We start from the raw sequence: 7,956 nt of genomic DNA on the forward strand, positions 1-7,956 counted from the left end.
ATGCATGTAAATAGATCAGAAAATACAATGGCTATAAGATTAATTTATTTTACAACATAATGGAACAGGCACCAAATAGATCAGTTCTGGAGTATCTAGGGAGCAAATAAACTTTTTATTTAGAATTTTTAAAATACAAATGTATTAGTCTAATTGTATTACTGACTGTGCAGAATATGATTATATCAAAATAAGAATAGCATTCGCATAGTGTGTTGTAGTTTACAAAGCCCATTCATTTATGTTGTCTCATTTACCCTATAAAGTCTCCTGAGAGACCATTAAAAAGTTATGAAATATGTGTACTTTTGTTAAAAACAAATATCTCCCTGCTCTTCAGCAAGAAGTCCTTTGTCAATGTTTTTGTCAACATTAAAATGACTTTTCACCGGTCATAAGAATGGCTTATGAAATTTTGATTTTTATCTGTATCACATTCTGCAGAGATTTTTTCTTTTCTTAAATAGGTTTGAAGGATGATGTGCCGTTAAAAAGAAAGGCCAAAGACTAAACAAAGAGAAGAGGAAGAAGAAGACTTCAAAGGTAAGACTCCATCCTTGTCACAAGCAAATTCATAAGCACCCTGTGGTTTGTACGTAGTTAAAGAAGAGGTTTAAAGAGAATATGAGTTCTTTTTCTCTTCTCATTTTGATTTTGGACTTTGTATACCTTACTTAAAAACACATCTTAAGGGGCGCCTGGGTGGCTCAGTCGGTTAAGCATCTGCCTTCGGCTCAGGTCATGATCTCAGGGTCCCGGGATCGAGTCCCACATCGGGCTCCCTGCTCAGCAGAGAGTCTGCTTCTCCCTCTGCCTCTGCCCCTCCTCTCCTTGTACTCTCTCTTTCTCAAATAAATAAATAAAATCTTTAAAAAAAAAAAAAGAAACCACACATCTTGAAGAAGTAATTAGGTAATTACATATCATTACCCCTTTTTTAAAAATTATAAAAGTGGGGGCACCTGGGTGGCACAGTTAGTTAAGCGGCCAACTCTTGGTTTTAGCTCGGGTCATGATCTCAGGGTTGTGAGATCAAGCTCTGCGTTTGGCTGCATGCTCGGCATGGAGTCCGCTTGGGATTCTCTCTCCTTCTCCCTCTGCCCCTCCCACTCGTGTCTGCACTCTCTCTCTCTCTCAATCTCTCTCTCTCTCTAAAACAAATAAGTCTTTAAAAAAATTACAAAAGTGGCTGCGTACCTTCTGACTTAGAAGGTATTAAAAAGCTCATAATATAGAGCCACGATGTCTACCACTGTTCCAAGAACATAAAATACCTCCGCAAAGATCTTTTGGCAGAAACCCATTTTCAAGTTTTAAGGTCATGCTTATACAATTCTAGAATGCCTGATTTAAAAATGAAAGAGCCGTTAGCAGGCTTTCATGCCTTCCTGCATCCACGCTGAGACTGAGTCCTTTAAGCAAATTGACCTTTTGGTTTGGTGTTGGATAAATGGTCGAAAGCAGCTCTGGGCCTATTCCTGAGCAGTGGCTCTGTAGAAAAGTGGCTCTCATTATCTCAGAAGGCTTTTATGGGAGAGAAAAGCAGTATGAAAAAATCGAATGATATTTCAACGAGAATAAATAGAACAGGGCCTGGTCTCACAACTGACTCACACATGAAGCCATGGGAAAACACTAATCTTTTTTGTGCCTCAATTTTCTGCCTCTCCTCTCTCAAGGAGACCATGAAGACAAATAATATAGAGTCTGTGATGTTCTTGGAGTTTCGTGAGGCATAAAGACTTATTTCTGTTTTCATGGCTATAAATGGTTTTTAAGTAAAATAAAAAATAATTGCATTTATTTGACTGAGGTTCAAATGTCCAACAAATTGATACTGTAGCATATTGGTCCATGTAGAGATCATAATATTACCTGTATGGGTTTACTTGCTGAAAGAGGAATTGTTCATGGAGAAAGGGAAGGAAAAATAAAATAAGATGGAATCAGAGAGGGAGACAAACCATAAGAGACTCTTAACTATAGGAAAACAAAGCTGGGGGCGGGGGATAGGGTAAATGGGTGATGGGTATTAAAGAGGACACGTAAGGGAATGAGAACGGGTGTTATATGCAACTGATGAATCACTTAATCCTACCCCTGAAACTAATAATACACTATATGTTAACTCAATTGAATTTAAAGAAAAAATTTTTTTAAAAAGAGGAATTATTTGAAGGATTCTCAACATTTTCACTCCCTCATCTACAAATACCTGGGTTTTTTGTTTTTTGTTTTTTTTTTAAGATTTACTTATTTTTATTTGAGAGAGCGTGTACACGAGTGGGGAAAGGAGCAGAGAGAGACTTTCAAGCAGACTCCCCACTGAGCATGGAGCCTGAAATGGGGCCTGATCTCATGACCCTGAGATCATGACCTAAGCCAAAATCAAGAGTTGGACACTCAACCAACTGAGCCATCCTGGCGCCCCAGCAAATATCTGTTCTTGGTGCCCATTTTGTTGCCCTTCTTGCTTCAGCAGTGTTTCTCTTTCTAATCTAAGTGCCCACTGAGAGCAGACTGTGCCCTGCTCATCTTTATTATCTCACATAATCTGGCACATAATTAGTGCTGTAAAAACAAGGAAAGAGGGGAAGAATGAAAAAGGAAGGATGACTCAGACCATCATCCACACCAACCCATGTACAGCTTTTTGCCAAGAAATTTCGAAGTGCTTGTCACCAAGACAGAAAGAGCCCCTGCCCTCAGGAAACTTACAATCCATCACGTACATAGTCTGTCAGACCATGAACAAATAAACCACATAAGGAAGCACCAGATGGTAAAAAGCACTATCAAAAGAAACAAATTTGGACAAGAGAATAGAGAGGGATAGAGGGCTGGCACTGAACATGCTAATTGTAGGGAGCCTCTCGGGAGGGTTTGGGAGGGGAGTTAAGGCATGATTTTCTCCTCCTGTGGGTCCCTGGGACATGCCAGGTGTGCTGGGCTGCCAAGAGTTGAATATCCATTTAAATGTATAACCATGCATGCAATTGAGATAGATACCATAGACAGAGTATGAAAAGAAGAAAACCATACACAGATCCCCACCTAGAATGTCCTTCGGGGAGAGTGAAAATAACTCCCTCTTCATAGATGACCAAACAGCCAGATGCTAATGTTGCTCGCACTCCATCGTGACGGCCATGTGGGCAGCGAGGACACAAAATCAAACAGGAGCTGGAATACTCGCATGGACTCATTTAAGTGCAATACTGGAAAATATTTTCACCGCTCCCCCAGCCCCCCTTCATGCACTTCCTGGGATGTTAAGGCTTTCTCTAAAGAAAAGCCATCTCCAGAATCCATCACTTAACAGGAGTCACAGATAGATCATTACTGTTTTTGCAACTGCTACCCTAGCTATAGCCATTCCAATACAAGCACCAGATTTCTCATGAAACCTTGCTCACTAAGTAAATGCTGAGCCAAGCTGAAAAGCCTTTGTACATACTTTCCATTTCTTCTCAGCCCTAGTTTATTATATAATAATTGCCCAGCTTTTAAAGGGGGCTTTGTGAAGTGACATCATGTATCCTCTTTATGATACTGGAAGTGTCAATCAATCAAGTAGATTCTAAATAACTGTAACATTTTCTGTGTTGGGACAAAAAGTTACCCGCTTCCCTACGAGGAATTGTAACTCTGTTGCATTTTTGTAGGTGCAAAATTCTCACTGTAACCTGTTACATTTTAAAACTTCTTTCTAGCGATCATTCTCCTCTAAGAATGAATCCAGTAAGTTATATATCTGGAAAGATGTATGAAACCTCTAAGGTCCCCAGGGACTAAAGGCATACCTCATTTTATTGTGCTTCACTTTACTGTGCATTGCAGATAATGTGTTTTTTTACAAATTGAAGGTTTGTGGCGACCCTGCATCAAACAAGTCTACCAAGCACCATTTTTCCAACTGCATTTGTTCACTTCATGTCTCGGTGTCACAGTTTGGTAATTCCTGCAATATTTCAAACTTTTTCATTATTGCTGTATTTGTTTCAGCAATCTGTGATCAGCGATCTTTGATGTTACTATTGTGATGGTTTGGGGGGCACCAGGAACTACGCCCATATGAGACAGCAAACATAATCGATAAATGTTGTGTGTGTTCCTATTTTTCTATCAACCAGCCGTTCCTCTGTCTCTCTCCCTCTCCTTGGGACCCCTGTTCCCTGAGACAGAGCAATATTGAAATTAGGGCAATTGATACCTCTACAGTGGCTATTAGGAGTTTAAGTAAAAGGAAGAATTAGTTGATATGGCAAACTTCATTGTTGTCTTATTTTAAGAAATTGCCACAGCCACCCCCACCTTTAAGCAACCACCACCCTGATCAGCCGTCAACACCAAGGGACAGACCCCCCACCAGCAAAAAGATTATGGCTTGCTGCAAGTTTAGATGATGGTTAGCATTTTCTAGCAATAAGGAATTTTTAAATTAATAGACATAATGCTATTACACCCTTAGTAGACTACAGTGTAGTGTAAAAATAACACTTATATGCACTGGGGAACCAAAAGTTCATTTGACTTGTTTTATATATTTGCTTTATTGTGGAGGTCTGGAACCAAACCTGCAATATCTGAGATACACTTGTACTATTTAGGAACGTACACAATCCAAGTAATTGACCTAAGTAGTCACTTACATGCTCTTGTAAACCAAAGCTTCACATATACTATAATGATAAAGAATTGGGGACAGTCAAACAGTCAGTCAATGAGAGTATGGGAGGAGATGGGAAATCAGTAAACCAGTTGTTTATCCAACAAAAATAATTGACTCATTCCTTAAATTCATGGCCAGAGACTCCTGGAAAACTATATCTGGAAGGAATTCAAGGCTATCTGGCCCAACCATCTTATTTTAAGGACGATAAAACCGTAGGCCAGGTAGGTGAATGAGTTTACCTGCGATGTCATGACCAAAACATTGTAGATCACGAACGAGGATTAGAATCCATTCTCTGCCCTGTGTGGTTAGCACAGCGCAGGCCGTGTTCTTGTGCTTCCTATGCCTGCAGAAGAAAGTAAGGCTCTTTGAGATTCCTTTCCTGGCACGGATCTAGCATCACTAAAAATCTGTTCTGACTTAGAGTAGAGCCGTCCATCCCTCAGGCTCAAAAACCTTTGTTTAGGACACTTTCTGTCTCTTTTATGATTTGAACCCATATTTTGTTTAACGAAGTTGGACTCCTGAGTTCCATCCTATAATGCAGAAACACTCGACCCCGTGTGCCAGAAACCAGCTGTGCGGGGAGGAGCTACATCATGTCACATGTCCAGTTCTGCATCAAACCTCCACCCCTGAGCAAGAGGGACTTCAGCATTGAAGAATAACCTCATCCTGTTGCTATGAGGAATTTCTTTGTGCTCCGGTCCTATCTATTTTTGTCCTTTCTCCATGTTAAAGTCTCTGATGTTTTATAGAAAACCTGAAAATACATATCTGGATGACTTGGTCTGCTTATGCAAGTACATGATTCAGTCCATACTCTTGCTTTCTGTGTTGTCATCTTTCATCTGCTCCCTGACTCAGGGTGTCACCTTTAGCAGATGACTTTTTGGTGCCTCAGTTTCTTCAATGACAAAGCAGAATTAGTAAAACACGAATCCCTTCTCCCCTTGATCAAACATTTTTTGTCAATAATTACTTTCTTTTTTTAATTTAAATTCAATTAGCCAACATAGAGTACATCATTAGTTTCAGATGTAATGTTCAGTGATTCATCAGTAGCATATAACACACAGTGCCCCTTGATCAAAATTTTATTAGAATGTCTTTTTTAAAATGTACCTTTAAAATTATTCTACTTATGGGGGTGCCTGGGTGGCTCAGTCAGTTAAGCATCTGCCTTTGGCTCAGGTCATGATCCCAGGGTCCTGGGATGGAGCCCCACGTCGGGCTCCCTGCTCAGCGGGGAGTCCGCTTCTCCCTCTCCCTCTACCCCTCCCCCTGCTTGTACTCTTGTTCTCTCTCTCTCTAATGAATAATTAAAGATCTTTTAAAAAATAAAATTACTCTACTTACGTATCATTACTAATAGACCTTTATGAATCATCTTCATCATAAGGCATTAAACTAAAGGTACTGAAGAGATCATCCTAACACTTAAAATATGAAAACTAGGTTAACAAAAGAATTTGACCCATCACATTTTGCCGCTCCAATCAGGCGAAGTACATTCTAAAATCTTTATATTTTATGAAATAATATCCTTCTGAAATGTTTAAAAGTAAAAAAAAAGAAATTTTTGTATTGCCTCCCCTGCTCTCTCTTCCTGGGTCATCTCTCCTGGCTGCCATATCTGAAAAAGGGAGGAAGGCCCTGAATGTAATACTGACTGACACTTAAAAAGATGAGAGTATTGGTCACCATCAGTAGCACCAATTTGCATCATTTTTCTAAGATCAGGGCCGTATTTTTTTTTCCTGAATTTGATGACATTTTCTAACCAGAATGCCTTTTTGGCTAAGAGCACACATTACAAGATAAGTTTATGGATTCACTTTGTGGCCATGGGACAGGACAATGCTAACTATCCATGGCTTCAACCTTGATTTTAGCCCCTTAATTCTATCCAACCAAACTCAGTGTCTACACAGGGGCACTTGCTGGCAGCTTGGGTTAATTTTTTCCTTGTAGATAAACATCATGACATGGTTTCTGGATAAGGAATAGGAAACATTTTATATGTCTTCTGTTAGCCTGGATTATAGGACAAGTCCTGAGAGAATTTGGTTCAATGGGAAAATACCTTTCTACATAGCTTCTTGTTTTATCATCTTGAGACTGACTATGTCCACACAGGGAAAACCATCTGGAGGATAACTGGAAAATCTAAAAAAAAAAGTATTTCACGTTTCCAGCTACATATGTATCTGCCTGTATGGAGAAAAGAAAACCAAACAGCAAACAGAGAATTGCTAAAAATTTCCTTACCAAAATTGCTGTCCCTCAGCAATTCCTTTTTTTTTTTTTACATGAATTAATAACCAAATGCTTCTCTCTAAGCATACTGATTAGGTCAAATCAAGTGGAAATTTCCATCTTAAGAAGACCAAGTCCCAGACAACCCACCCGGAGCATAGTTCCATTTAACAATTCCCTGGCCTCTTGTGTAGAGTAGACATTTCATGCAACATGTTGAAAGGCTGGGTCCACACTCTCCATTCTGCTCTATCATCCCGCATGGACAGATGGGTCCACAAATAATGACTGAAAGATCTAGTGTTAGAGTTGGTGAGGTGTAAAGTATTGGCTGAGCCATTTGTGATTAATAAAGCATGAAGCATAAGTTGCTCAGCAGCCTTCAAACACAGCTTCTGTATAATGTGACAATTAGCTAAAATGTGAGAGCAAGATCCATGAGATCTGCAAGCAAAATTGCAGACTGCTAAAGAGTAACACCATGTATTTTCCACCAGGGAACGTGGTTAAGCATCCGAGAGGACAATCCAAGAAAAGTTCCATCTCTAGCAAGTGAGAGTACCCACCTAATTCTTTAACATGTAAGTGTAAAGACTACTGCTTTCTAAGAGATTAAAGATTTCTTGTCAAGACAGTGAAAATCTCGGCTTCTCTGTTGCCATTTTTCATGTGCTTCATGCTTCCCTTTTTGCATAATTTAAGTGAGCTGTGCTGTTATGTCTCATTTCATTTATGGAGAGTCAGTTTCTAGTCATCGAGTGTTTGGGGGTATTTTTTGCATTGAGTCGAAAAGCAGAGCGGCTTATAAGAAAGAAAGGCAGGTCTTTAAAAAATGCCTTTTCTCTTAAGAAAAGAGCATTGTTTAAATAGACTAACAGTACTCAGCCCGGTTCTCACCTTTAATATGCCTCTTTTTTTTAAATTTTTTTATTATGTTAATCCCCATACATTACATCATTAGTTTTAGATGTAGTGTTCCATGATTCATTGTTTGTGCATAACACCCAGTGCTCCATGCAGAA

Source organism: Neomonachus schauinslandi, chromosome 8 (assembly GCF_002201575.2).
Source record: "Neomonachus schauinslandi chromosome 8, ASM220157v2, whole genome shotgun sequence".
Taxonomy (NCBI): Eukaryota; Metazoa; Chordata; class Mammalia; order Carnivora; family Phocidae; genus Neomonachus; species Neomonachus schauinslandi.